Source organism: Vulpes lagopus, chromosome 8, assembly GCF_018345385.1.
Source record: "Vulpes lagopus strain Blue_001 chromosome 8, ASM1834538v1, whole genome shotgun sequence".
NCBI lineage: Eukaryota > Metazoa > Chordata > Mammalia > Carnivora > Canidae > Vulpes > Vulpes lagopus.
This window is the reverse complement of record NC_054831.1, coordinates 51,317,488-51,344,297: the sequence shown is the minus strand read 5'-3', so window position 1 is coordinate 51,344,297 and position 26,810 is coordinate 51,317,488. Positions and strand designations below refer to the sequence as shown.

The 26,810-nt window shown below is 75.9% G+C and overlaps 15 non-coding genes across 15 annotated transcripts; all 15 read right to left on the bottom strand.

Annotated features, from left to right (window-relative positions):
- Window positions 1–177: 177 nt before the first annotated feature.
- On the bottom strand, window positions 178–296 carry LOC121498395. Its single transcript, XR_005989773.1, has one exon. It is a non-coding gene; the product is annotated as a 5S ribosomal RNA (ribosomal RNA).
- Window positions 297–1,965: 1,669 nt separating this feature from the next.
- LOC121498394 lies at window positions 1,966–2,084 on the bottom strand. Its single transcript, XR_005989772.1, has one exon. It is a non-coding gene; the product is annotated as a 5S ribosomal RNA (ribosomal RNA).
- A 1,672-nt stretch (window positions 2,085–3,756) lies between these two features.
- On the bottom strand, window positions 3,757–3,875 carry LOC121498393. Its single transcript, XR_005989771.1, has one exon. It is a non-coding gene; the product is annotated as a 5S ribosomal RNA (ribosomal RNA).
- A 1,666-nt stretch (window positions 3,876–5,541) lies between these two features.
- On the bottom strand, window positions 5,542–5,660 carry LOC121498392. Its single transcript, XR_005989770.1, has one exon. It is a non-coding gene; the product is annotated as a 5S ribosomal RNA (ribosomal RNA).
- Window positions 5,661–7,327: 1,667 nt separating this feature from the next.
- On the bottom strand, window positions 7,328–7,446 carry LOC121498391. The gene has a single exon (XR_005989769.1). It is a non-coding gene; the product is annotated as a 5S ribosomal RNA (ribosomal RNA).
- A 1,658-nt stretch (window positions 7,447–9,104) lies between these two features.
- Window positions 9,105–9,223, bottom strand: LOC121498390. The gene has a single exon (XR_005989768.1). It is a non-coding gene; the product is annotated as a 5S ribosomal RNA (ribosomal RNA).
- A 1,670-nt stretch (window positions 9,224–10,893) lies between these two features.
- On the bottom strand, window positions 10,894–11,012 carry LOC121498383. The gene has a single exon (XR_005989762.1). It is a non-coding gene; the product is annotated as a 5S ribosomal RNA (ribosomal RNA).
- Window positions 11,013–12,676: 1,664 nt separating this feature from the next.
- LOC121498373 lies at window positions 12,677–12,795 on the bottom strand. Its single transcript, XR_005989752.1, has one exon. It is a non-coding gene; the product is annotated as a 5S ribosomal RNA (ribosomal RNA).
- A 1,666-nt stretch (window positions 12,796–14,461) lies between these two features.
- On the bottom strand, window positions 14,462–14,580 carry LOC121498360. The gene has a single exon (XR_005989740.1). It is a non-coding gene; the product is annotated as a 5S ribosomal RNA (ribosomal RNA).
- Window positions 14,581–16,240: 1,660 nt separating this feature from the next.
- LOC121498349 lies at window positions 16,241–16,359 on the bottom strand. Its single transcript, XR_005989730.1, has one exon. It is a non-coding gene; the product is annotated as a 5S ribosomal RNA (ribosomal RNA).
- Window positions 16,360–18,028: 1,669 nt separating this feature from the next.
- Window positions 18,029–18,147, bottom strand: LOC121498337. Its single transcript, XR_005989722.1, has one exon. It is a non-coding gene; the product is annotated as a 5S ribosomal RNA (ribosomal RNA).
- A 1,667-nt stretch (window positions 18,148–19,814) lies between these two features.
- LOC121498326 lies at window positions 19,815–19,933 on the bottom strand. The gene has a single exon (XR_005989714.1). It is a non-coding gene; the product is annotated as a 5S ribosomal RNA (ribosomal RNA).
- A 1,666-nt stretch (window positions 19,934–21,599) lies between these two features.
- LOC121498313 lies at window positions 21,600–21,718 on the bottom strand. Its single transcript, XR_005989707.1, has one exon. It is a non-coding gene; the product is annotated as a 5S ribosomal RNA (ribosomal RNA).
- A 1,667-nt stretch (window positions 21,719–23,385) lies between these two features.
- On the bottom strand, window positions 23,386–23,504 carry LOC121498302. Its single transcript, XR_005989698.1, has one exon. It is a non-coding gene; the product is annotated as a 5S ribosomal RNA (ribosomal RNA).
- A 1,669-nt stretch (window positions 23,505–25,173) lies between these two features.
- Window positions 25,174–25,292, bottom strand: LOC121498290. The gene has a single exon (XR_005989687.1). It is a non-coding gene; the product is annotated as a 5S ribosomal RNA (ribosomal RNA).
- Between the last annotated feature and the right edge of the window lie 1,518 nt (window positions 25,293–26,810).

Below are 26,810 nucleotides of genomic sequence, written 5' to 3'. Positions count from 1 at the left end.
TCGGTGCTCCGCGGCACCCTGCGGTGCTCCCGGCGGGGCGGGGGCCATGCCACGGGTCGCCCGGAGGGGGGCGCCGCCGCCGCCGCCGCCGCCGCCGCCGCCGCCGCCGCGTTGGTCGAGGGGGGCGTTGGCGGCCAAGGGACAGACAGGAAGGCAGGCAAAAGGCCGAGGAAAAAAAGCCTACAGCACCCGGTATTCCCAGGCGGTCTCCCATCCAAGTACTAACCAGGCCCGACCCTGCTTAGCTTCCGAGATCAGACGAGATCGGGCGCGTTCAGGGTGGTATGGCCGTAGACGTCCGCGGCTGCCGCTGGGCGCCCCAAGAGCCTGCTCTGCGCCTCTCCGGGCCAGGCGCCCGCCGCTCCTCAGCCCTCCTCCCGCCCGATCGCGCCTGCCCGCCTGCATGCTCGCCTGCCGGCCCGACTGATTGATTGACTGACCCAGCCTCCCGCGCCGCGCCCGGGGTGGCGGAGGGCGCCTGCCCCGGGCCGGGCGGGGGGGGTGGGGGCCAAGACGCCTCCCGCACCCCGGAGCGGAGGCTGTCGCCGGAGCCCGGGCGCGCTCCCGTCCCCGGCCTGGCGGGCGCGTCGCCGCCGCTCGGCTCCCCGGATGGCACGCCGCCCCCCACATCGGACCGCTCACTGGCTGGGGGGGTGCCGCGGGCCGGCGCCGGCCGGCTCCGGACGACCCCTGGCCTCTCCTGTTCTTCAGCCGGCCTGGCTCAAAGCCAAGCCGGGGCCGCCCGCGCCGCCGGACCCCATCCTCGGACAGGCAGGGACACAGACACAGGTGCCCACGACAGACAGACAGACAGACACACACACACACACACACACAGACGGAGGGACACGGGCACTCGGAGCTGGGCCACAAGGCCTGTGGGGGCGAGGCAGCCACCCCGCCGGAGGGGCGCAGGCCCTGGAGCTGCCTTAGGAGCCCTGGCAGCCGCGGGCCCTGCAGCCACGGTGTCAGGGATGCCGTTCTGCCCCCATTCCTGCCCATCAGCCGAACCGCCGCGGGGCCGTGTGCCTGTGTGCGTGCGCGGCGCCCACGCCCAGGCGCGGAGCGAGTCTCTCTTGTGTCTCTTGCTGTGTTCCGCGCGGCCCTTTTCGGCATGGGTGCCGGCCGCCCCCGCGTCGCTGTGGCCTTGGCTGTTGCGGGGCCACGGAGCGCGCAGCCCGGTGCCAACGGGGCCTGAGGCCCCGGGCGGTCGGGCCATCTGGTGTCCTGGGCCCGCGGAGCGTGGACGTCGTGGCTGAGGGCCGAAGGGACGGTGGTCCGCGGGGGAGGGAGGGCATGTCCTTCGGTGAGAAGGTGCAGGCGGGCCCGGGCGGAAGGTGGGGGGCGGGTTGCGGGTGGCCTGGTGGCTTGGTGGCTGGGGGCGGTGCCAGGGAATTGCTAGGGGCTGGGGGCGGGCCTGGGGGCGGGGATTGGGGCGGGGCGAGGAGGGCCCGCAGGCAGGCCCGGCCCCGGCCCCGGCCCCGGCCCCGGCCTGGGCCCCCAAAGCCCCGCCCCGGCCCCCCTGAGGGGCTCGCAAGCCTGCGGAGACGGGATCCGGCCCCCGCCCGGCTACCCCCAGCGACCGCCCCCTCCCCGCCCGGGCCCCGAGGTTCCTGCTGTCGCCCCGTCCCCTCCGTCGGCCCCCTTCGGGCCCCCTCCGCCCCCTGGGACGCGCGGCCCGCTAGGACGTGGGTGGGCGTGCTTGAAGGGCTGCGAGGTGGAAGGGCTTGAGAGGAAGAGGAGGTGGTGCATGTGTGTGGCCTCCTGCCGGTGCAGCGGGCGCGCTCGGTGCTCCGCGGCACCCTGCGGTGCTCCCGGCGGGGCGGGGGCCATGCCACGGGTCGCCCGGAGGGGGGCGCCGCCGCCGCCGCCGCCGCCGCCGCCGCCGCCGCCGCCGCGTTGGTCGAGGGGGGCGTTGGCGGCCAAGGGACAGACAGGAAGGCAGGCAAAAGGCCGAGGAAAAAAAGCCTACAGCACCCGGTATTCCCAGGCGGTCTCCCATCCAAGTACTAACCAGGCCCGACCCTGCTTAGCTTCCGAGATCAGACGAGATCGGGCGCGTTCAGGGTGGTATGGCCGTAGACGTCCGCGGCTGCCGCTGGGCGCCCCAAGAGCCTGCTCTGCGCCTCTCCGGGCCAGGCGCCCGCCGCTCCTCAGCCCTCCTCCCGCCCGATCGCGCCTGCCCGCCTGCATGCTCGCCTGCCGGCCCGACTGATTGATTGACTGACCCAGCCTCCCGCGCCGCGCCCGGGGTGGCGGAGGGCGCCTGCCCCGGGCCGGGCGGGGGGGGTGGGGGCCAAGACGCCTCCCGCACCCCGGAGCGGAGGCTGTCGCCGGAGCCCGGGCGCGCTCCCGTCCCCGGCCTGGCGGGCGCGTCGCCGCCGCTCGGCTCCCCGGATGGCACGCCGCCCCCCACATCGGACCGCTCACTGGCTGGGGGGGTGCCGCGGGCCGGCGCCGGCCGGCTCCGGACGACCCCTGGCCTCTCCTGTTCTTCAGCCGGCCTGGCTCAAAGCCAAGCCGGGGCCGCCCGCGCCGCCGGACCCCATCCTCGGACAGGCAGGGACACAGACACAGGTGCCCACGACAGACAGACAGACAGACACACACACACACACACACACAGACGGAGGGACACGGGCACTCGGAGCTGGGCCACAAGGCCTGTGGGGGCGAGGCAGCCACCCCGCCGGAGGGGCGCAGGCCCTGGAGCTGCCTTAGGAGCCCTGGCAGCCGCGGGCCCTGCAGCCACGGTGTCAGGGATGCCGTTCTGCCCCCATTCCTGCCCATCAGCCGAACCGCCGCGGGGCCGTGTGCCTGTGTGCGTGCGCGGCGCCCACGCCCAGGCGCGGAGCGAGTCTCTCTTGTGTCTCTTGCTGTGTTCCGCGCGGCCCTTTTCGCAATGGGTGCCGGCCGCCCCCGCGTCGCTGTGGCCTTGGCTGTTGCGGGGCCACGGAGCGCGCAGCCCGGTGCCAACGGGGCCTGAGGCCCCGGGCGGTCGGGCCATCTGGTGTCCTGGGCCCGCGGAGCGTGGACGTCGTGGCTGAGGGCCGAAGGGACGGTGGTCCGCGGGGGAGGGAGGGCATGTCCTTCGGTGAGAAGGTGCAGGCGGGCCCGGGCGGAAGGTGGGGGGCGGGTTGCGGGTGGCCTGGTGGCTTGGTGGCTGGGGGCGGTGCCAGGGAATTGCTAGGGGCTGGGGGCGGGCCTGGGGGCGGGGATTGGGGCGGGGCGAGGAGGGCCCGCAGGCAGGCCCGGCCCCGGCCCCGGCCCCGGCCCCGGCCTGGGCCCCCAAAGCCCCGCCCCGGCCCCCCTGAGGGGCTCGCAAGCCTGCGGAGACGGGATCCGGCCCCCGCCCGGCTACCCCCAGCGACCGCCCCCTCCCCGCCCGGGCCCCGAGGTTCCTGCTGTCGCCCCGTCCCCTCCGTCGGCCCCCTTCGGGCCCCCTCCGCCCCCTGGGACGCGCGGCCCGCTAGGACGTGGGTGGGCGTGCTTGAAGGGCTGCGAGGTGGAAGGGCTTGAGAGGAAGAGGAGGTGGTGCATGTGTGTGGCCTCCTGCCGGTGCAGCGGGCGCGCTCGGTGCTCCGCGGCACCCTGCGGTGCTCCCGGCGGGGCGGGGGCCATGCCACGGGTCGCCCGGAGGGGGGCGCCGCCGCCGCCGCCGCCGCCGCCGCCGCCGCCGCCGCCGCCGCGTTGGTCGAGGGGGGCGTTGGCGGCCAAGGGACAGACAGGAAGGCAGGCAAAAGGCCGAGGAAAAAAAGCCTACAGCACCCGGTATTCCCAGGCGGTCTCCCATCCAAGTACTAACCAGGCCCGACCCTGCTTAGCTTCCGAGATCAGACGAGATCGGGCGCGTTCAGGGTGGTATGGCCGTAGACGTCCGCGGCTGCCGCTGGGCGCCCCAAGAGCCTGCTCTGCGCCTCTCCGGGCCAGGCGCCCGCCGCTCCTCAGCCCTCCTCCCGCCCGATCGCGCCTGCCCGCCTGCATGCTCGCCTGCCGGCCCGACTGATTGATTGACTGACCCAGCCTCCCGCGCCGCGCCCGGGGTGGCGGAGGGCGCCTGCCCCGGGCCGGGCGGGGGGGGTGGGGGCCAAGACGCCTCCCGCACCCCGGAGCGGAGGCTGTCGCCGGAGCCCGGGCGCGCTCCCGTCCCCGGCCTGGCGGGCGCGTCGCCGCCGCTCGGCTCCCCGGATGGCACGCCGCCCCCCACATCGGACCGCTCACTGGCTGGGGGGGTGCCGCGGGCCGGCGCCGGCCGGCTCCGGACGACCCCTGGCCTCTCCTGTTCTTCAGCCGGCCTGGCTCAAAGCCAAGCCGGGGCCGCCCGCGCCGCCGGACCCCATCCTCGGACAGGCAGGGACACAGACACAGGTGCCCACGACAGACAGACAGACAGACACACACACACACACACACACAGACGGAGGGACACGGGCACTCGGAGCTGGGCCACAAGGCCTGTGGGGGCGAGGCAGCCACCCCGCCGGAGGGGCGCAGGCCCTGGAGCTGCCTTAGGAGCCCTGGCAGCCGCGGGCCCTGCAGCCACGGTGTCAGGGATGCCGTTCTGCCCCCATTCCTGCCCATCAGCCGAACCGCCGCGGGGCCGTGTGCCTGTGTGCGTGCGCGGCGCCCACGCCCAGGCGCGGAGCGAGTCTCTCTTGTGTCTCTTGCTGTGTTCCGCGCGGCCCTTTTCGGCATGGGTGCCGGCCGCCCCCGCGTCGCTGTGGCCTTGGCTGTTGCGGGGCCACGGAGCGCGCAGCCCGGTGCCAACGGGGCCTGAGGCCCCGGGCGGTCGGGCCATCTGGTGTCCTGGGCCCGCGGAGCGTGGACGTCGTGGCTGAGGGCCGAAGGGACGGTGGTCCGCGGGGGAGGGAGGGCATGTCCTTCGGTGAGAAGGTGCAGGCGGGCCCGGGCGGAAGGTGGGGGGCGGGTTGCGGGTGGCCTGGTGGCTTGGTGGCTGGGGGCGGTGCCAGGGAATTGCTAGGGGCTGGGGGCGGGCCTGGGGGCGGGGATTGGGGCGGGGCGAGGAGGGCCCGCAGGCAGGCCCGGCCCCGGCCCCGGCCCCGGCCCCGGCCTGGGCCCCCAAAGCCCCGCCCCGGCCCCCCTGAGGGGCTCGCAAGCCTGCGGAGACGGGATCCGGCCCCCGCCCGGCTACCCCCAGCGACCGCCCCCTCCCCGCCCGGGCCCCGAGGTTCCTGCTGTCGCCCCGTCCCCTCCGTCGGCCCCCTTCGGGCCCCCTCCGCCCCCTGGGACGCGCGGCCCGCTAGGACGTGGGTGGGCGTGCTTGAAGGGCTGCGAGGTGGAAGGGCTTGAGAGGAAGAGGAGGTGGTGCATGTGTGTGGCCTCCTGCCGGTGCAGCGGGCGCGCTCGGTGCTCCGCGGCACCCTGCGGTGCTCCCGGCGGGGCGGGGGCCATGCCACGGGTCGCCCGGAGGGGGGCGCCGCCGCCGCCGCCGCCGCCGCCGCCGCCGCCGCCGCGTTGGTCGAGGGGGGCGTTGGCGGCCAAGGGACAGACAGGAAGGCAGGCAAAAGGCCGAGGAAAAAAAGCCTACAGCACCCGGTATTCCCAGGCGGTCTCCCATCCAAGTACTAACCAGGCCCGACCCTGCTTAGCTTCCGAGATCAGACGAGATCGGGCGCGTTCAGGGTGGTATGGCCGTAGACGTCCGCGGCTGCCGCTGGGCGCCCCAAGAGCCTGCTCTGCGCCTCTCCGGGCCAGGCGCCCGCCGCTCCTCAGCCCTCCTCCCGCCCGATCGCGCCTGCCCGCCTGCATGCTCGCCTGCCGGCCCGACTGATTGATTGACTGACCCAGCCTCCCGCGCCGCGCCCGGGGTGGCGGAGGGCGCCTGCCCCGGGCCGGGCGGGGGGGGTGGGGGCCAAGACGCCTCCCGCACCCCGGAGCGGAGGCTGTCGCCGGAGCCCGGGCGCGCTCCCGTCCCCGGCCTGGCGGGCGCGTCGCCGCCGCTCGGCTCCCCGGATGGCACGCCGCCCCCCACATCGGACCGCTCACTGGCTGGGGGGGTGCCGCGGGCCGGCGCCGGCCGGCTCCGGACGACCCCTGGCCTCTCCTGTTCTTCAGCCGGCCTGGCTCAAAGCCAAGCCGGGGCCGCCCGCGCCGCCGGACCCCATCCTCGGACAGGCAGGGACACAGACACAGGTGCCCACGACAGACAGACAGACAGACACACACACACACACACACACACAGACGGAGGGACACGGGCACTCGGAGCTGGGCCACAAGGCCTGTGGGGGCGAGGCAGCCACCCCGCCGGAGGGGCGCAGGCCCTGGAGCTGCCTTAGGAGCCCTGGCAGCCGCGGGCCCTGCAGCCACGGTGTCAGGGATGCCGTTCTGCCCCCATTCCTGCCCATCAGCCGAACCGCCGCGGGGCCGTGTGCCTGTGTGCGTGCGCGGCGCCCACGCCCAGGCGCGGAGCGAGTCTCTCTTGTGTCTCTTGCTGTGTTCCGCGCGGCCCTTTTCGCATGGGTGCCGGCCGCCCCCGCGTCGCTGTGGCCTTGGCTGTTGCGGGGCCACGGAGCGCGCAGCCCGGTGCCAACGGGGCCTGAGGCCCCGGGCGGTCGGGCCATCTGGTGTCCTGGGCCCGCGGAGCGTGGACGTCGTGGCTGAGGGCCGAAGGGACGGTGGTCCGCGGGGGAGGGAGGGCATGTCCTTCGGTGAGAAGGTGCAGGCGGGCCCGGGCGGAAGGTGGGGGGCGGGTTGCGGGTGGCCTGGTGGCTTGGTGGCTGGGGGCGGTGCCAGGGAATTGCTAGGGGCTGGGGGCGGGCCTGGGGGCGGGGATTGGGGCGGGGCGAGGAGGGCCCGCAGGCAGGCCCGGCCCCGGCCCCGGCCCCGGCCCCGGCCTGGGCCCCCAAAGCCCCGCCCCGGCCCCCCTGAGGGGCTCGCAAGCCTGCGGAGACGGGATCCGGCCCCCGCCCGGCTACCCCCAGCGACCGCCCCCTCCCCGCCCGGGCCCCGAGGTTCCTGCTGTCGCCCCGTCCCCTCCGTCGGCCCCCTTCGGGCCCCCTCCGCCCCCTGGGACGCGCGGCCCGCTAGGACGTGGGTGGGCGTGCTTGAAGGGCTGCGAGGTGGAAGGGCTTGAGAGGAAGAGGAGGTGGTGCATGTGTGTGGCCTCCTGCCGGTGCAGCGGGCGCGCTCGGTGCTCCGCGGCACCCTGCGGTGCTCCCGGCGGGGCGGGGGCCATGCCACGGGTCGCCCGGAGGGGGGCGCCGCCGCCGCCGCCGCCGCCGCCGCCGCCGCCGCCGCGTTGGTCGAGGGGGGCGTTGGCGGCCAAGGGACAGACAGGAAGGCAGGCAAAAGGCCGAGGAAAAAAAGCCTACAGCACCCGGTATTCCCAGGCGGTCTCCCATCCAAGTACTAACCAGGCCCGACCCTGCTTAGCTTCCGAGATCAGACGAGATCGGGCGCGTTCAGGGTGGTATGGCCGTAGACGTCCGCGGCTGCCGCTGGGCGCCCCAAGAGCCTGCTCTGCGCCTCTCCGGGCCAGGCGCCCGCCGCTCCTCAGCCCTCCTCCCGCCCGATCGCGCCTGCCCGCCTGCATGCTCGCCTGCCGGCCCGACTGATTGATTGACTGACCCAGCCTCCCGCGCCGCGCCCGGGGTGGCGGAGGGCGCCTGCCCCGGGCCGGGCGGGGGGGGTGGGGGCCAAGACGCCTCCCGCACCCCGGAGCGGAGGCTGTCGCCGGAGCCCGGGCGCGCTCCCGTCCCCGGCCTGGCGGGCGCGTCGCCGCCGCTCGGCTCCCCGGATGGCACGCCGCCCCCCACATCGGACCGCTCACTGGCTGGGGGGGTGCCGCGGGCCGGCGCCGGCCGGCTCCGGACGACCCCTGGCCTCTCCTGTTCTTCAGCCGGCCTGGCTCAAAGCCAAGCCGGGGCCGCCCGCGCCGCCGGACCCCATCCTCGGACAGGCAGGGACACAGACACAGGTGCCCACGACAGACAGACAGACAGACACACACACACACACACACAGACGGAGGGACACGGGCACTCGGAGCTGGGCCACAAGGCCTGTGGGGGCGAGGCAGCCACCCCGCCGGAGGGGCGCAGGCCCTGGAGCTGCCTTAGGAGCCCTGGCAGCCGCGGGCCCTGCAGCCACGGTGTCAGGGATGCCGTTCTGCCCCCATTCCTGCCCATCAGCCGAACCGCCGCGGGGCCGTGTGCCTGTGTGCGTGCGCGGCGCCCACGCCCAGGCGCGGAGCGAGTCTCTCTTGTGTCTCTTGCTGTGTTCCGCGCGGCCCTTTTCGGCATGGGTGCCGGCCGCCCCCGCGTCGCTGTGGCCTTGGCTGTTGCGGGGCCACGGAGCGCGCAGCCCGGTGCCAACGGGGCCTGAGGCCCCGGGCGGTCGGGCCATCTGGTGTCCTGGGCCCGCGGAGCGTGGACGTCGTGGCTGAGGGCCGAAGGGACGGTGGTCCGCGGGGGAGGGAGGGCATGTCCTTCGGTGAGAAGGTGCAGGCGGGCCCGGGCGGAAGGTGGGGGGCGGGTTGCGGGTGGCCTGGTGGCTTGGTGGCTGGGGGCGGTGCCAGGGAATTGCTAGGGGCTGGGGGCGGGCCTGGGGGCGGGGATTGGGGCGGGGCGAGGAGGGCCCGCAGGCAGGCCCGGCCCCGGCCCCGGCCCCGGCCCCGGCCTGGGCCCCCAAAGCCCCGCCCCGGCCCCCCTGAGGGGCTCGCAAGCCTGCGGAGACGGGATCCGGCCCCCGCCCGGCTACCCCCAGCGACCGCCCCCTCCCCGCCCGGGCCCCGAGGTTCCTGCTGTCGCCCCGTCCCCTCCGTCGGCCCCCTTCGGGCCCCCTCCGCCCCCTGGGACGCGCGGCCCGCTAGGACGTGGGTGGGCGTGCTTGAAGGGCTGCGAGGTGGAAGGGCTTGAGAGGAAGAGGAGGTGGTGCATGTGTGTGGCCTCCTGCCGGTGCAGCGGGCGCGCTCGGTGCTCCGCGGCACCCTGCGGTGCTCCCGGCGGGGCGGGGGCCATGCCACGGGTCGCCCGGAGGGGGGCGCCGCCGCCGCCGCCGCCGCCGCCGCCGCCGCGTTGGTCGAGGGGGGCGTTGGCGGCCAAGGGACAGACAGGAAGGCAGGCAAAAGGCCGAGGAAAAAAAGCCTACAGCACCCGGTATTCCCAGGCGGTCTCCCATCCAAGTACTAACCAGGCCCGACCCTGCTTAGCTTCCGAGATCAGACGAGATCGGGCGCGTTCAGGGTGGTATGGCCGTAGACGTCCGCGGCTGCCGCTGGGCGCCCCAAGAGCCTGCTCTGCGCCTCTCCGGGCCAGGCGCCCGCCGCTCCTCAGCCCTCCTCCCGCCCGATCGCGCCTGCCCGCCTGCATGCTCGCCTGCCGGCCCGACTGATTGATTGACTGACCCAGCCTCCCGCGCCGCGCCCGGGGTGGCGGAGGGCGCCTGCCCCGGGCCGGGCGGGGGGGGTGGGGGCCAAGACGCCTCCCGCACCCCGGAGCGGAGGCTGTCGCCGGAGCCCGGGCGCGCTCCCGTCCCCGGCCTGGCGGGCGCGTCGCCGCCGCTCGGCTCCCCGGATGGCACGCCGCCCCCCACATCGGACCGCTCACTGGCTGGGGGGGTGCCGCGGGCCGGCGCCGGCCGGCTCCGGACGACCCCTGGCCTCTCCTGTTCTTCAGCCGGCCTGGCTCAAAGCCAAGCCGGGGCCGCCCGCGCCGCCGGACCCCATCCTCGGACAGGCAGGGACACAGACACAGGTGCCCACGACAGACAGACAGACACACACACACACACACACACACAGACGGAGGGACACGGGCACTCGGAGCTGGGCCACAAGGCCTGTGGGGGCGAGGCAGCCACCCCGCCGGAGGGGCGCAGGCCCTGGAGCTGCCTTAGGAGCCCTGGCAGCCGCGGGCCCTGCAGCCACGGTGTCAGGGATGCCGTTCTGCCCCCATTCCTGCCCATCAGCCGAACCGCCGCGGGGCCGTGTGCCTGTGTGCGTGCGCGGCGCCCACGCCCAGGCGCGGAGCGAGTCTCTCTTGTGTCTCTTGCTGTGTTCCGCGCGGCCCTTTTCGGCATGGGTGCCGGCCGCCCCCGCGTCGCTGTGGCCTTGGCTGTTGCGGGGCCACGGAGCGCGCAGCCCGGTGCCAACGGGGCCTGAGGCCCCGGGCGGTCGGGCCATCTGGTGTCCTGGGCCCGCGGAGCGTGGACGTCGTGGCTGAGGGCCGAAGGGACGGTGGTCCGCGGGGGAGGGAGGGCATGTCCTTCGGTGAGAAGGTGCAGGCGGGCCCGGGCGGAAGGTGGGGGGCGGGTTGCGGGTGGCCTGGTGGCTTGGTGGCTGGGGGCGGTGCCAGGGAATTGCTAGGGGCTGGGGGCGGGCCTGGGGGCGGGGATTGGGGCGGGGCGAGGAGGGCCCGCAGGCAGGCCCGGCCCCGGCCCCGGCCCCGGCCCCGGCCTGGGCCCCCAAAGCCCCGCCCCGGCCCCCCTGAGGGGCTCGCAAGCCTGCGGAGACGGGATCCGGCCCCCGCCCGGCTACCCCCAGCGACCGCCCCCTCCCCGCCCGGGCCCCGAGGTTCCTGCTGTCGCCCCGTCCCCTCCGTCGGCCCCCTTCGGGCCCCCTCCGCCCCCTGGGACGCGCGGCCCGCTAGGACGTGGGTGGGCGTGCTTGAAGGGCTGCGAGGTGGAAGGGCTTGAGAGGAAGAGGAGGTGGTGCATGTGTGTGGCCTCCTGCCGGTGCAGCGGGCGCGCTCGGTGCTCCGCGGCACCCTGCGGTGCTCCCGGCGGGGCGGGGGCCATGCCACGGGTCGCCCGGAGGGGGGCGCCGCCGCCGCCGCCGCCGCCGCCGCCGCCGCCGCCGCCGCCGCGTTGGTCGAGGGGGGCGTTGGCGGCCAAGGGACAGACAGGAAGGCAGGCAAAAGGCCGAGGAAAAAAAGCCTACAGCACCCGGTATTCCCAGGCGGTCTCCCATCCAAGTACTAACCAGGCCCGACCCTGCTTAGCTTCCGAGATCAGACGAGATCGGGCGCGTTCAGGGTGGTATGGCCGTAGACGTCCGCGGCTGCCGCTGGGCGCCCCAAGAGCCTGCTCTGCGCCTCTCCGGGCCAGGCGCCCGCCGCTCCTCAGCCCTCCTCCCGCCCGATCGCGCCTGCCCGCCTGCATGCTCGCCTGCCGGCCCGACTGATTGATTGACTGACCCAGCCTCCCGCGCCGCGCCCGGGGTGGCGGAGGGCGCCTGCCCCGGGCCGGGCGGGGGGGGTGGGGGCCAAGACGCCTCCCGCACCCCGGAGCGGAGGCTGTCGCCGGAGCCCGGGCGCGCTCCCGTCCCCGGCCTGGCGGGCGCGTCGCCGCCGCTCGGCTCCCCGGATGGCACGCCGCCCCCCACATCGGACCGCTCACTGGCTGGGGGGGTGCCGCGGGCCGGCGCCGGCCGGCTCCGGACGACCCCTGGCCTCTCCTGTTCTTCAGCCGGCCTGGCTCAAAGCCAAGCCGGGGCCGCCCGCGCCGCCGGACCCCATCCTCGGACAGGCAGGGACACAGACACAGGTGCCCACGACAGACAGACAGACACACACACACACACACACACACAGACGGAGGGACACGGGCACTCGGAGCTGGGCCACAAGGCCTGTGGGGGCGAGGCAGCCACCCCGCCGGAGGGGCGCAGGCCCTGGAGCTGCCTTAGGAGCCCTGGCAGCCGCGGGCCCTGCAGCCACGGTGTCAGGGATGCCGTTCTGCCCCCATTCCTGCCCATCAGCCGAACCGCCGCGGGGCCGTGTGCCTGTGTGCGTGCGCGGCGCCCACGCCCAGGCGCGGAGCGAGTCTCTCTTGTGTCTCTTGCTGTGTTCCGCGCGGCCCTTTTCGGCATGGGTGCCGGCCGCCCCCGCGTCGCTGTGGCCTTGGCTGTTGCGGGGCCACGGAGCGCGCAGCCCGGTGCCAACGGGGCCTGAGGCCCCGGGCGGTCGGGCCATCTGGTGTCCTGGGCCCGCGGAGCGTGGACGTCGTGGCTGAGGGCCGAAGGGACGGTGGTCCGCGGGGGAGGGAGGGCATGTCCTTCGGTGAGAAGGTGCAGGCGGGCCCGGGCGGAAGGTGGGGGGCGGGTTGCGGGTGGCCTGGTGGCTTGGTGGCTGGGGGCGGTGCCAGGGAATTGCTAGGGGCTGGGGGCGGGCCTGGGGGCGGGGATTGGGGCGGGGCGAGGAGGGCCCGCAGGCAGGCCCGGCCCCGGCCCCGGCCCCGGCCCCGGCCTGGGCCCCCAAAGCCCCGCCCCGGCCCCCCTGAGGGGCTCGCAAGCCTGCGGAGACGGGATCCGGCCCCCGCCCGGCTACCCCCAGCGACCGCCCCCTCCCCGCCCGGGCCCCGAGGTTCCTGCTGTCGCCCCGTCCCCTCCGTCGGCCCCCTTCGGGCCCCCTCCGCCCCCTGGGACGCGCGGCCCGCTAGGACGTGGGTGGGCGTGCTTGAAGGGCTGCGAGGTGGAAGGGCTTGAGAGGAAGAGGAGGTGGTGCATGTGTGTGGCCTCCTGCCGGTGCAGCGGGCGCGCTCGGTGCTCCGCGGCACCCTGCGGTGCTCCCGGCGGGGCGGGGGCCATGCCACGGGTCGCCCGGAGGGGGGCGCCGCCGCCGCCGCCGCCGCCGCCGCCGCCGCCGCCGCGTTGGTCGAGGGGGGCGTTGGCGGCCAAGGGACAGACAGGAAGGCAGGCAAAAGGCCGAGGAAAAAAAGCCTACAGCACCCGGTATTCCCAGGCGGTCTCCCATCCAAGTACTAACCAGGCCCGACCCTGCTTAGCTTCCGAGATCAGACGAGATCGGGCGCGTTCAGGGTGGTATGGCCGTAGACGTCCGCGGCTGCCGCTGGGCGCCCCAAGAGCCTGCTCTGCGCCTCTCCGGGCCAGGCGCCCGCCGCTCCTCAGCCCTCCTCCCGCCCGATCGCGCCTGCCCGCCTGCATGCTCGCCTGCCGGCCCGACTGATTGATTGACTGACCCAGCCTCCCGCGCCGCGCCCGGGGTGGCGGAGGGCGCCTGCCCCGGGCCGGGCGGGGGGGGTGGGGGCCAAGACGCCTCCCGCACCCCGGAGCGGAGGCTGTCGCCGGAGCCCGGGCGCGCTCCCGTCCCCGGCCTGGCGGGCGCGTCGCCGCCGCTCGGCTCCCCGGATGGCACGCCGCCCCCCACATCGGACCGCTCACTGGCTGGGGGGGTGCCGCGGGCCGGCGCCGGCCGGCTCCGGACGACCCCTGGCCTCTCCTGTTCTTCAGCCGGCCTGGCTCAAAGCCAAGCCGGGGCCGCCCGCGCCGCCGGACCCCATCCTCGGACAGGCAGGGACACAGACACAGGTGCCCACGACAGACAGACAGACAGACACACACACACACACACACACAGACGGAGGGACACGGGCACTCGGAGCTGGGCCACAAGGCCTGTGGGGGCGAGGCAGCCACCCCGCCGGAGGGGCGCAGGCCCTGGAGCTGCCTTAGGAGCCCTGGCAGCCGCGGGCCCTGCAGCCACGGTGTCAGGGATGCCGTTCTGCCCCCATTCCTGCCCATCAGCCGAACCGCCGCGGGGCCGTGTGCCTGTGTGCGTGCGCGGCGCCCACGCCCAGGCGCGGAGCGAGTCTCTCTTGTGTCTCTTGCTGTGTTCCGCGCGGCCCTTTTCGGCATGGGTGCCGGCCGCCCCCGCGTCGCTGTGGCCTTGGCTGTTGCGGGGCCACGGAGCGCGCAGCCCGGTGCCAACGGGGCCTGAGGCCCCGGGCGGTCGGGCCATCTGGTGTCCTGGGCCCGCGGAGCGTGGACGTCGTGGCTGAGGGCCGAAGGGACGGTGGTCCGCGGGGGAGGGAGGGCATGTCCTTCGGTGAGAAGGTGCAGGCGGGCCCGGGCGGAAGGTGGGGGGCGGGTTGCGGGTGGCCTGGTGGCTTGGTGGCTGGGGGCGGTGCCAGGGAATTGCTAGGGGCTGGGGGCGGGCCTGGGGGCGGGGATTGGGGCGGGGCGAGGAGGGCCCGCAGGCAGGCCCGGCCCCGGCCCCGGCCCCGGCCCCGGCCTGGGCCCCCAAAGCCCCGCCCCGGCCCCCCTGAGGGGCTCGCAAGCCTGCGGAGACGGGATCCGGCCCCCGCCCGGCTACCCCCAGCGACCGCCCCCTCCCCGCCCGGGCCCCGAGGTTCCTGCTGTCGCCCCGTCCCCTCCGTCGGCCCCCTTCGGGCCCCCTCCGCCCCCTGGGACGCGCGGCCCGCTAGGACGTGGGTGGGCGTGCTTGAAGGGCTGCGAGGTGGAAGGGCTTGAGAGGAAGAGGAGGTGGTGCATGTGTGTGGCCTCCTGCCGGTGCAGCGGGCGCGCTCGGTGCTCCGCGGCACCCTGCGGTGCTCCCGGCGGGGCGGGGGCCATGCCACGGGTCGCCCGGAGGGGGGCGCCGCCGCCGCCGCCGCCGCCGCCGCCGCCGCCGCCGCGTTGGTCGAGGGGGGCGTTGGCGGCCAAGGGACAGACAGGAAGGCAGGCAAAAGGCCGAGGAAAAAAAGCCTACAGCACCCGGTATTCCCAGGCGGTCTCCCATCCAAGTACTAACCAGGCCCGACCCTGCTTAGCTTCCGAGATCAGACGAGATCGGGCGCGTTCAGGGTGGTATGGCCGTAGACGTCCGCGGCTGCCGCTGGGCGCCCCAAGAGCCTGCTCTGCGCCTCTCCGGGCCAGGCGCCCGCCGCTCCTCAGCCCTCCTCCCGCCCGATCGCGCCTGCCCGCCTGCATGCTCGCCTGCCGGCCCGACTGATTGATTGACTGACCCAGCCTCCCGCGCCGCGCCCGGGGTGGCGGAGGGCGCCTGCCCCGGGCCGGGCGGGGGGGGTGGGGGCCAAGACGCCTCCCGCACCCCGGAGCGGAGGCTGTCGCCGGAGCCCGGGCGCGCTCCCGTCCCCGGCCTGGCGGGCGCGTCGCCGCCGCTCGGCTCCCCGGATGGCACGCCGCCCCCCACATCGGACCGCTCACTGGCTGGGGGGGTGCCGCGGGCCGGCGCCGGCCGGCTCCGGACGACCCCTGGCCTCTCCTGTTCTTCAGCCGGCCTGGCTCAAAGCCAAGCCGGGGCCGCCCGCGCCGCCGGACCCCATCCTCGGACAGGCAGGGACACAGACACAGGTGCCCACGACAGACAGACAGACAGACACACACACACACACACACACAGACGGAGGGACACGGGCACTCGGAGCTGGGCCACAAGGCCTGTGGGGGCGAGGCAGCCACCCCGCCGGAGGGGCGCAGGCCCTGGAGCTGCCTTAGGAGCCCTGGCAGCCGCGGGCCCTGCAGCCACGGTGTCAGGGATGCCGTTCTGCCCCCATTCCTGCCCATCAGCCGAACCGCCGCGGGGCCGTGTGCCTGTGTGCGTGCGCGGCGCCCACGCCCAGGCGCGGAGCGAGTCTCTCTTGTGTCTCTTGCTGTGTTCCGCGCGGCCCTTTTCGCAATGGGTGCCGGCCGCCCCCGCGTCGCTGTGGCCTTGGCTGTTGCGGGGCCACGGAGCGCGCAGCCCGGTGCCAACGGGGCCTGAGGCCCCGGGCGGTCGGGCCATCTGGTGTCCTGGGCCCGCGGAGCGTGGACGTCGTGGCTGAGGGCCGAAGGGACGGTGGTCCGCGGGGGAGGGAGGGCATGTCCTTCGGTGAGAAGGTGCAGGCGGGCCCGGGCGGAAGGTGGGGGGCGGGTTGCGGGTGGCCTGGTGGCTTGGTGGCTGGGGGCGGTGCCAGGGAATTGCTAGGGGCTGGGGGCGGGCCTGGGGGCGGGGATTGGGGCGGGGCGAGGAGGGCCCGCAGGCAGGCCCGGCCCCGGCCCCGGCCCCGGCCCCGGCCTGGGCCCCCAAAGCCCCGCCCCGGCCCCCCTGAGGGGCTCGCAAGCCTGCGGAGACGGGATCCGGCCCCCGCCCGGCTACCCCCAGCGACCGCCCCCTCCCCGCCCGGGCCCCGAGGTTCCTGCTGTCGCCCCGTCCCCTCCGTCGGCCCCCTTCGGGCCCCCTCCGCCCCCTGGGACGCGCGGCCCGCTAGGACGTGGGTGGGCGTGCTTGAAGGGCTGCGAGGTGGAAGGGCTTGAGAGGAAGAGGAGGTGGTGCATGTGTGTGGCCTCCTGCCGGTGCAGCGGGCGCGCTCGGTGCTCCGCGGCACCCTGCGGTGCTCCCGGCGGGGCGGGGGCCATGCCACGGGTCGCCCGGAGGGGGGCGCCGCCGCCGCCGCCGCCGCCGCCGCCGCCGCGTTGGTCGAGGGGGGCGTTGGCGGCCAAGGGACAGACAGGAAGGCAGGCAAAAGGCCGAGGAAAAAAAGCCTACAGCACCCGGTATTCCCAGGCGGTCTCCCATCCAAGTACTAACCAGGCCCGACCCTGCTTAGCTTCCGAGATCAGACGAGATCGGGCGCGTTCAGGGTGGTATGGCCGTAGACGTCCGCGGCTGCCGCTGGGCGCCCCAAGAGCCTGCTCTGCGCCTCTCCGGGCCAGGCGCCCGCCGCTCCTCAGCCCTCCTCCCGCCCGATCGCGCCTGCCCGCCTGCATGCTCGCCTGCCGGCCCGACTGATTGATTGACTGACCCAGCCTCCCGCGCCGCGCCCGGGGTGGCGGAGGGCGCCTGCCCCGGGCCGGGCGGGGGGGGTGGGGGCCAAGACGCCTCCCGCACCCCGGAGCGGAGGCTGTCGCCGGAGCCCGGGCGCGCTCCCGTCCCCGGCCTGGCGGGCGCGTCGCCGCCGCTCGGCTCCCCGGATGGCACGCCGCCCCCCACATCGGACCGCTCACTGGCTGGGGGGGTGCCGCGGGCCGGCGCCGGCCGGCTCCGGACGACCCCTGGCCTCTCCTGTTCTTCAGCCGGCCTGGCTCAAAGCCAAGCCGGGGCCGCCCGCGCCGCCGGACCCCATCCTCGGACAGGCAGGGACACAGACACAGGTGCCCACGACAGACAGACAGACAGACACACACACACACACACACACAGACGGAGGGACACGGGCACTCGGAGCTGGGCCACAAGGCCTGTGGGGGCGAGGCAGCCACCCCGCCGGAGGGGCGCAGGCCCTGGAGCTGCCTTAGGAGCCCTGGCAGCCGCGGGCCCTGCAGCCACGGTGTCAGGGATGCCGTTCTGCCCCCATTCCTGCCCATCAGCCGAACCGCCGCGGGGCCGTGTGCCTGTGTGCGTGCGCGGCGCCCACGCCCAGGCGCGGAGCGAGTCTCTCTTGTGTCTCTTGCTGTGTTCCGCGCGGCCCTTTTCGGCATGGGTGCCGGCCGCCCCCGCGTCGCTGTGGCCTTGGCTGTTGCGGGGCCACGGAGCGCGCAGCCCGGTGCCAACGGGGCCTGAGGCCCCGGGCGGTCGGGCCATCTGGTGTCCTGGGCCCGCGGAGCGTGGACGTCGTGGCTGAGGGCCGAAGGGACGGTGGTCCGCGGGGGAGGGAGGGCATGTCCTTCGGTGAGAAGGTGCAGGCGGGCCCGGGCGGAAGGTGGGGGGCGGGTTGCGGGTGGCCTGGTGGCTTGGTGGCTGGGGGCGGTGCCAGGGAATTGCTAGGGGCTGGGGGCGGGCCTGGGGGCGGGGATTGGGGCGGGGCGAGGAGGGCCCGCAGGCAGGCCCGGCCCCGGCCCCGGCCCCGGCCCCGGCCTGGGCCCCCAAAGCCCCGCCCCGGCCCCCCTGAGGGGCTCGCAAGCCTGCGGAGACGGGATCCGGCCCCCGCCCGGCTACCCCCAGCGACCGCCCCCTCCCCGCCCGGGCCCCGAGGTTCCTGCTGTCGCCCCGTCCCCTCCGTCGGCCCCCTTCGGGCCCCCTCCGCCCCCTGGGACGCGCGGCCCGCTAGGACGTGGGTGGGCGTGCTTGAAGGGCTGCGAGGTGGAAGGGCTTGAGAGGAAGAGGAGGTGGTGCATGTGTGTGGCCTCCTGCCGGTGCAGCGGGCGCGCTCGGTGCTCCGCGGCACCCTGCGGTGCTCCCGGCGGGGCGGGGGCCATGCCACGGGTCGCCCGGAGGGGGGCGCCGCCGCCGCCGCCGCCGCCGCCGCCGCCGCCGCCGCCGCGTTGGTCGAGGGGGGCGTTGGCGGCCAAGGGACAGACAGGAAGGCAGGCAAAAGGCCGAGGAAAAAAAGCCTACAGCACCCGGTATTCCCAGGCGGTCTCCCATCCAAGTACTAACCAGGCCCGACCCTGCTTAGCTTCCGAGATCAGACGAGATCGGGCGCGTTCAGGGTGGTATGGCCGTAGACGTCCGCGGCTGCCGCTGGGCGCCCCAAGAGCCTGCTCTGCGCCTCTCCGGGCCAGGCGCCCGCCGCTCCTCAGCCCTCCTCCCGCCCGATCGCGCCTGCCCGCCTGCATGCTCGCCTGCCGGCCCGACTGATTGATTGACTGACCCAGCCTCCCGCGCCGCGCCCGGGGTGGCGGAGGGCGCCTGCCCCGGGCCGGGCGGGGGGGGTGGGGGCCAAGACGCCTCCCGCACCCCGGAGCGGAGGCTGTCGCCGGAGCCCGGGCGCGCTCCCGTCCCCGGCCTGGCGGGCGCGTCGCCGCCGCTCGGCTCCCCGGATGGCACGCCGCCCCCCACATCGGACCGCTCACTGGCTGGGGGGGTGCCGCGGGCCGGCGCCGGCCGGCTCCGGACGACCCCTGGCCTCTCCTGTTCTTCAGCCGGCCTGGCTCAAAGCCAAGCCGGGGCCGCCCGCGCCGCCGGACCCCATCCTCGGACAGGCAGGGACACAGACACAGGTGCCCACGACAGACAGACAGACACACACACACACACACACACACAGACGGAGGGACACGGGCACTCGGAGCTGGGCCACAAGGCCTGTGGGGGCGAGGCAGCCACCCCGCCGGAGGGGCGCAGGCCCTGGAGCTGCCTTAGGAGCCCTGGCAGCCGCGGGCCCTGCAGCCACGGTGTCAGGGATGCCGTTCTGCCCCCATTCCTGCCCATCAGCCGAACCGCCGCGGGGCCGTGTGCCTGTGTGCGTGCGCGGCGCCCACGCCCAGGCGCGGAGCGAGTCTCTCTTGTGTCTCTTGCTGTGTTCCGCGCGGCCCTTTTCGGCATGGGTGCCGGCCGCCCCCGCGTCGCTGTGGCCTTGGCTGTTGCGGGGCCACGGAGCGCGCAGCCCGGTGCCAACGGGGCCTGAGGCCCCGGGCGGTCGGGCCATCTGGTGTCCTGGGCCCGCGGAGCGTGGACGTCGTGGCTGAGGGCCGAAGGGACGGTGGTCCGCGGGGGAGGGAGGGCATGTCCTTCGGTGAGAAGGTGCAGGCGGGCCCGGGCGGAAGGTGGGGGGCGGGTTGCGGGTGGCCTGGTGGCTTGGTGGCTGGGGGCGGTGCCAGGGAATTGCTAGGGGCTGGGGGCGGGCCTGGGGGCGGGGATTGGGGCGGGGCGAGGAGGGCCCGCAGGCAGGCCCGGCCCCGGCCCCGGCCCCGGCCCCGGCCTGGGCCCCCAAAGCCCCGCCCCGGCCCCCCTGAGGGGCTCGCAAGCCTGCGGAGACGGGATCCGGCCCCCGCCCGGCTACCCCCAGCGACCGCCCCCTCCCCGCCCGGGCCCCGAGGTTCCTGCTGTCGCCCCGTCCCCTCCGTCGGCCCCCTTCGGGCCCCCTCCGCCCCCTGGGACGCGCGGCCCGCTAGGACGTGGGTGGGCGTGCTTGAAGGGCTGCGAGGTGGAAGGGCTTGAGAGGAAGAGGAGGTGGTGCATGTGTGTGGCCTCCTGCCGGTGCAGCGGGCGCGCTCGGTGCTCCGCGGCACCCTGCGGTGCTCCCGGCGGGGCGGGGGCCATGCCACGGGTCGCCCGGAGGGGGGCGCCGCCGCCGCCGCCGCCGCCGCCGCCGCCGCCGCCGCCGCGTTGGTCGAGGGGGGCGTTGGCGGCCAAGGGACAGACAGGAAGGCAGGCAAAAGGCCGAGGAAAAAAAGCCTACAGCACCCGGTATTCCCAGGCGGTCTCCCATCCAAGTACTAACCAGGCCCGACCCTGCTTAGCTTCCGAGATCAGACGAGATCGGGCGCGTTCAGGGTGGTATGGCCGTAGACGTCCGCGGCTGCCGCTGGGCGCCCCAAGAGCCTGCTCTGCGCCTCTCCGGGCCAGGCGCCCGCCGCTCCTCAGCCCTCCTCCCGCCCGATCGCGCCTGCCCGCCTGCATGCTCGCCTGCCGGCCCGACTGATTGATTGACTGACCCAGCCTCCCGCGCCGCGCCCGGGGTGGCGGAGGGCGCCTGCCCCGGGCCGGGCGGGGGGGGTGGGGGCCAAGACGCCTCCCGCACCCCGGAGCGGAGGCTGTCGCCGGAGCCCGGGCGCGCTCCCGTCCCCGGCCTGGCGGGCGCGTCGCCGCCGCTCGGCTCCCCGGATGGCACGCCGCCCCCCACATCGGACCGCTCACTGGCTGGGGGGGTGCCGCGGGCCGGCGCCGGCCGGCTCCGGACGACCCCTGGCCTCTCCTGTTCTTCAGCCGGCCTGGCTCAAAGCCAAGCCGGGGCCGCCCGCGCCGCCGGACCCCATCCTCGGACAGGCAGGGACACAGACACAGGTGCCCACGACAGACAGACAGACAGACACACACACACACACACACACAGACGGAGGGACACGGGCACTCGGAGCTGGGCCACAAGGCCTGTGGGGGCGAGGCAGCCACCCCGCCGGAGGGGCGCAGGCCCTGGAGCTGCCTTAGGAGCCCTGGCAGCCGCGGGCCCTGCAGCCACGGTGTCAGGGATGCCGTTCTGCCCCCATTCCTGCCCATCAGCCGAACCGCCGCGGGGCCGTGTGCCTGTGTGCGTGCGCGGCGCCCACGCCCAGGCGCGGAGCGAGTCTCTCTTGTGTCTCTTGCTGTGTTCCGCGCGGCCCTTTTCGGCATGGGTGCCGGCCGCCCCCGCGTCGCTGTGGCCTTGGCTGTTGCGGGGCCACGGAGCGCGCAGCCCGGTGCCAACGGGGCCTGAGGCCCCGGGCGGTCGGGCCATCTGGTGTCCTGGGCCCGCGGAGCGTGGACGTCGTGGCTGAGGGCCGAAGGGACGGTGGTCCGCGGGGGAGGGAGGGCATGTCCTTCGGTGAGAAGGTGCAGGCGGGCCCGGGCGGAAGGTGGGGGGCGGGTTGCGGGTGGCCTGGTGGCTTGGTGGCTGGGGGCGGTGCCAGGGAATTGCTAGGGGCTGGGGGCGGGCCTGGGGGCGGGGATTGGGGCGGGGCGAGGAGGGCCCGCAGGCAGGCCCGGCCCCGGCCCCGGCCCCGGCCCCGGCCTGGGCCCCCAAAGCCCCGCCCCGGCCCCCCTGAGGGGCTCGCAAGCCTGCGGAGACGGGATCCGGCCCCCGCCCGGCTACCCCCAGCGACCGCCCCCTCCCCGCCCGGGCCCCGAGGTTCCTGCTGTCGCCCCGTCCCCTCCGTCGGCCCCCTTCGGGCCCCCTCCGCCCCCTGGGACGCGCGGCCCGCTAGGACGTGGGTGGGCGTGCTTGAAGGGCTGCGAGGTGGAAGGGCTTGAGAGGAAGAGGAGGTGGTGCATGTGTGTGGCCTCCTGCCGGTGCAGCGGGCGCGCTCGGTGCTCCGCGGCACCCTGCGGTGCTCCCGGCGGGGCGGGGGCCATGCCACGGGTCGCCCGGAGGGGGGCGCCGCCGCCGCCGCCGCCGCCGCCGCCGCCGCCGCCGCGTTGGTCGAGGGGGGCGTTGGCGGCCAAGGGACAGACAGGAAGGCAGGCAAAAGGCCGAGGAAAAAAAGCCTACAGCACCCGGTATTCCCAGGCGGTCTCCCATCCAAGTACTAACCAGGCCCGACCCTGCTTAGCTTCCGAGATCAGACGAGATCGGGCGCGTTCAGGGTGGTATGGCCGTAGACGTCCGCGGCTGCCGCTGGGCGCCCCAAGAGCCTGCTCTGCGCCTCTCCGGGCCAGGCGCCCGCCGCTCCTCAGCCCTCCTCCCGCCCGATCGCGCCTGCCCGCCTGCATGCTCGCCTGCCGGCCCGACTGATTGATTGACTGACCCAGCCTCCCGCGCCGCGCCCGGGGTGGCGGAGGGCGCCTGCCCCGGGCCGGGCGGGGGGGGTGGGGGCCAAGACGCCTCCCGCACCCCGGAGCGGAGGCTGTCGCCGGAGCCCGGGCGCGCTCCCGTCCCCGGCCTGGCGGGCGCGTCGCCGCCGCTCGGCTCCCCGGATGGCACGCCGCCCCCCACATCGGACCGCTCACTGGCTGGGGGGGTGCCGCGGGCCGGCGCCGGCCGGCTCCGGACGACCCCTGGCCTCTCCTGTTCTTCAGCCGGCCTGGCTCAAAGCCAAGCCGGGGCCGCCCGCGCCGCCGGACCCCATCCTCGGACAGGCAGGGACACAGACACAGGTGCCCACGACAGACAGACAGACAGACACACACACACACACACACAGACGGAGGGACACGGGCACTCGGAGCTGGGCCACAAGGCCTGTGGGGGCGAGGCAGCCACCCCGCCGGAGGGGCGCAGGCCCTGGAGCTGCCTTAGGAGCCCTGGCAGCCGCGGGCCCTGCAGCCACGGTGTCAGGGATGCCGTTCTGCCCCCATTCCTGCCCATCAGCCGAACCGCCGCGGGGCCGTGTGCCTGTGTGCGTGCGCGGCGCCCACGCCCAGGCGCGGAGCGAGTCTCTCTTGTGTCTCTTGCTGTGTTCCGCGCGGCCCTTTTCGCAATGGGTGCCGGCCGCCCCCGCGTCGCTGTGGCCTTGGCTGTTGCGGGGCCACGGAGCGCGCAGCCCGGTGCCAACGGGGCCTGAGGCCCCGGGCGGTCGGGCCATCTGGTGTCCTGGGCCCGCGGAGCGTGGACGTCGTGGCTGAGGGCCGAAGGGACGGTGGTCCGCGGGGGAGGGAGGGCATGTCCTTCGGTGAGAAGGTGCAGGCGGGCCCGGGCGGAAGGTGGGGGGCGGGTTGCGGGTGGCCTGGTGGCTTGGTGGCTGGGGGCGGTGCCAGGGAATTGCTAGGGGCTGGGGGCGGGCCTGGGGGCGGGGATTGGGGCGGGGCGAGGAGGGCCCGCAGGCAGGCCCGGCCCCGGCCCCGGCCCCGGCCCCGGCCTGGGCCCCCAAAGCCCCGCCCCGGCCCCCCTGAGGGGCTCGCAAGCCTGCGGAGACGGGATCCGGCCCCCGCCCGGCTACCCCCAGCGACCGCCCCCTCCCCGCCCGGGCCCCGAGGTTCCTGCTGTCGCCCCGTCCCCTCCGTCGGCCCCCTTCGGGCCCCCTCCGCCCCCTGGGACGCGCGGCCCGCTAGGACGTGGGTGGGCGTGCTTGAAGGGCTGCGAGGTGGAAGGGCTTGAGAGGAAGAGGAGGTGGTGCATGTGTGTGGCCTCCTGCCGGTGCAGCGGGCGCGCTCGGTGCTCCGCGGCACCCTGCGGTGCTCCCGGCGGGGCGGGGGCCATGCCACGGGTCGCCCGGAGGGGGGCGCCGCCGCCGCCGCCGCCGCCGCCGCCGCCGCCGCCGCCGCGTTGGTCGAGGGGGGCGTTGGCGGCCAAGGGACAGACAGGAAGGCAGGCAAAAGGCCGAGGAAAAAAAGCCTACAGCACCCGGTATTCCCAGGCGGTCTCCCATCCAAGTACTAACCAGGCCCGACCCTGCTTAGCTTCCGAGATCAGACGAGATCGGGCGCGTTCAGGGTGGTATGGCCGTAGACGTCCGCGGCTGCCGCTGGGCGCCCCAAGAGCCTGCTCTGCGCCTCTCCGGGCCAGGCGCCCGCCGCTCCTCAGCCCTCCTCCCGCCCGATCGCGCCTGCCCGCCTGCATGCTCGCCTGCCGGCCCGACTGATTGATTGACTGACCCAGCCTCCCGCGCCGCGCCCGGGGTGGCGGAGGGCGCCTGCCCCGGGCCGGGCGGGGGGGGTGGGGGCCAAGACGCCTCCCGCACCCCGGAGCGGAGGCTGTCGCCGGAGCCCGGGCGCGCTCCCGTCCCCGGCCTGGCGGGCGCGTCGCCGCCGCTCGGCTCCCCGGATGGCACGCCGCCCCCCACATCGGACCGCTCACTGGCTGGGGGGGTGCCGCGGGCCGGCGCCGGCCGGCTCCGGACGACCCCTGGCCTCTCCTGTTCTTCAGCCGGCCTGGCTCAAAGCCAAGCCGGGGCCGCCCGCGCCGCCGGACCCCATCCTCGGACAGGCAGGGACACAGACACAGGTGCCCACGACAGACAGACAGACAGACACACACACACACACACACACAGACGGAGGGACACGGGCACTCGGAGCTGGGCCACAAGGCCTGTGGGGGCGAGGCAGCCACCCCGCCGGAGGGGCGCAGGCCCTGGAGCTGCCTTAGGAGCCCTGGCAGCCGCGGGCCCTGCAGCCACGGTGTCAGGGATGCCGTTCTGCCCCCATTCCTGCCCATCAGCCGAACCGCCGCGGGGCCGTGTGCCTGTGTGCGTGCGCGGCGCCCACGCCCAGGCGCGGAGCGAGTCTCTCTTGTGTCTCTTGCTGTGTTCCGCGCGGCCCTTTTCGCAATGGGTGCCGGCCGCCCCCGCGTCGCTGTGGCCTTGGCTGTTGCGGGGCCACGGAGCGCGCAGCCCGGTGCCAACGGGGCCTGAGGCCCCGGGCGGTCGGGCCATCTGGTGTCCTGGGCCCGCGGAGCGTGGACGTCGTGGCTGAGGGCCGAAGGGACGGTGGTCCGCGGGGGAGGGAGGGCATGTCCTTCGGTGAGAAGGTGCAGGCGGGCCCGGGCGGAAGGTGGGGGGCGGGTTGCGGGTGGCCTGGTGGCTTGGTGGCTGGGGGCGGTGCCAGGGAATTGCTAGGGGCTGGGGGCGGGCCTGGGGGCGGGGATTGGGGCGGGGCGAGGAGGGCCCGCAGGCAGGCCCGGCCCCGGCCCCGGCCCCGGCCCCGGCCTGGGCCCCCAAAGCCCCGCCCCGGCCCCCCTGAGGGGCTCGCAAGCCTGCGGAGACGGGATCCGGCCCCCGCCCGGCTACCCCCAGCGACCGCCCCCTCCCCGCCCGGGCCCCGAGGTTCCTGCTGTCGCCCCGTCCCCTCCGTCGGCCCCCTTCGGGCCCCCTCCGCCCCCTGGGACGCGCGGCCCGCTAGGACGTGGGTGGGCGTGCTTGAAGGGCTGCGAGGTGGAAGGGCTTGAGAGGAAGAGGAGGTGGTGCATGTGTGTGGCCTCCTGCCGGTGCAGCGGGCGCGCTCGGTGCTCCGCGGCACCCTGCGGTGCTCCCGGCGGGGCGGGGGCCATGCCACGGGTCGCCCGGAGGGGGGCGCCGCCGCCGCCGCCGCCGCCGCCGCCGCCGCCGCCGCCGCGTTGGTCGAGGGGGGCGTTGGCGGCCAAGGGACAGACAGGAAGGCAGGCAAAAGGCCGAGGAAAAAAAGCCTACAGCACCCGGTATTCCCAGGCGGTCTCCCATCCAAGTACTAACCAGGCCCGACCCTGCTTAGCTTCCGAGATCAGACGAGATCGGGCGCGTTCAGGGTGGTATGGCCGTAGACGTCCGCGGCTGCCGCTGGGCGCCCCAAGAGCCTGCTCTGCGCCTCTCCGGGCCAGGCGCCCGCCGCTCCTCAGCCCTCCTCCCGCCCGATCGCGCCTGCCCGCCTGCATGCTCGCCTGCCGGCCCGACTGATTGATTGACTGACCCAGCCTCCCGCGCCGCGCCCGGGGTGGCGGAGGGCGCCTGCCCCGGGCCGGGCGGGGGGGGTGGGGGCCAAGACGCCTCCCGCACCCCGGAGCGGAGGCTGTCGCCGGAGCCCGGGCGCGCTCCCGTCCCCGGCCTGGCGGGCGCGTCGCCGCCGCTCGGCTCCCCGGATGGCACGCCGCCCCCCACATCGGACCGCTCACTGGCTGGGGGGGTGCCGCGGGCCGGCGCCGGCCGGCTCCGGACGACCCCTGGCCTCTCCTGTTCTTCAGCCGGCCTGGCTCAAAGCCAAGCCGGGGCCGCCCGCGCCGCCGGACCCCATCCTCGGACAGGCAGGGACACAGACACAGGTGCCCACGACAGACAGACAGACAGACACACACACACACACACACACAGACGGAGGGACACGGGCACTCGGAGCTGGGCCACAAGGCCTGTGGGGGCGAGGCAGCCACCCCGCCGGAGGGGCGCAGGCCCTGGAGCTGCCTTAGGAGCCCTGGCAGCCGCGGGCCCTGCAGCCACGGTGTCAGGGATGCCGTTCTGCCCCCATTCCTGCCCATCAGCCGAACCGCCGCGGGGCCGTGTGCCTGTGTGCGTGCGCGGCGCCCACGCCCAGGCGCGGAGCGAGTCTCTCTTGTGTCTCTTGCTGTGTTCCGCGCGGCCCTTTTCGGCAATGGGTGCCGGCCGCCCCCGCGTCGCTGTGGCCTTGGCTGTTGCGGGGCCACGGAGCGCGCAGCCCGGTGCCAACGGGGCCTGAGGCCCCGGGCGGTCGGGCCATCTGGTGTCCTGGGCCCGCGGAGCGTGGACGTCGTGGCTGAGGGCCGAAGGGACGGTGGTCCGCGGGGGAGGGAGGGCATGTCCTTCGGTGAGAAGGTGCAGGCGGGCCCGGGCGGAAGGTGGGGGGCGGGTTGCGGGTGGCCTGGTGGCTTGGTGGCTGGGGGCGGTGCCAGGGAATTGCTAGGGGCTGGGGGCGGGCCTGGGGGCGGGGATTGGGGCGGGGCGAGGAGGGCCCGCAGGCAGGCCCGGCCCCGGCCCCGGCCCCGGCCCCGGCCTGGGCCCCCAAAGCCCCGCCCCGGCCCCCCTGAGGGGCTCGCAAGCCTGCGGAGACGGGATCCGGCCCCCGCCCGGCTACCCCCAGCGACCGCCCCCTCCCCGCCCGGGCCCCGAGGTTCCTGCTGTCGCCCCGTCCCCTCCGTCGGCCCCCTTCGGGCCCCCTCCGCCCCCTGGGACGCGCGGCCCGCTAGGACGTGGGTGGGCGTGCTTGAAGGGCTGCGAGGTGGAAGGGCTTGAGAGGAAGAGGAGGTGGTGCATGTGTGTGGCCTCCTGCCGGTGCAGCGGGCGCGCTCGGTGCTCCGCGGCACCCTGCGGTGCT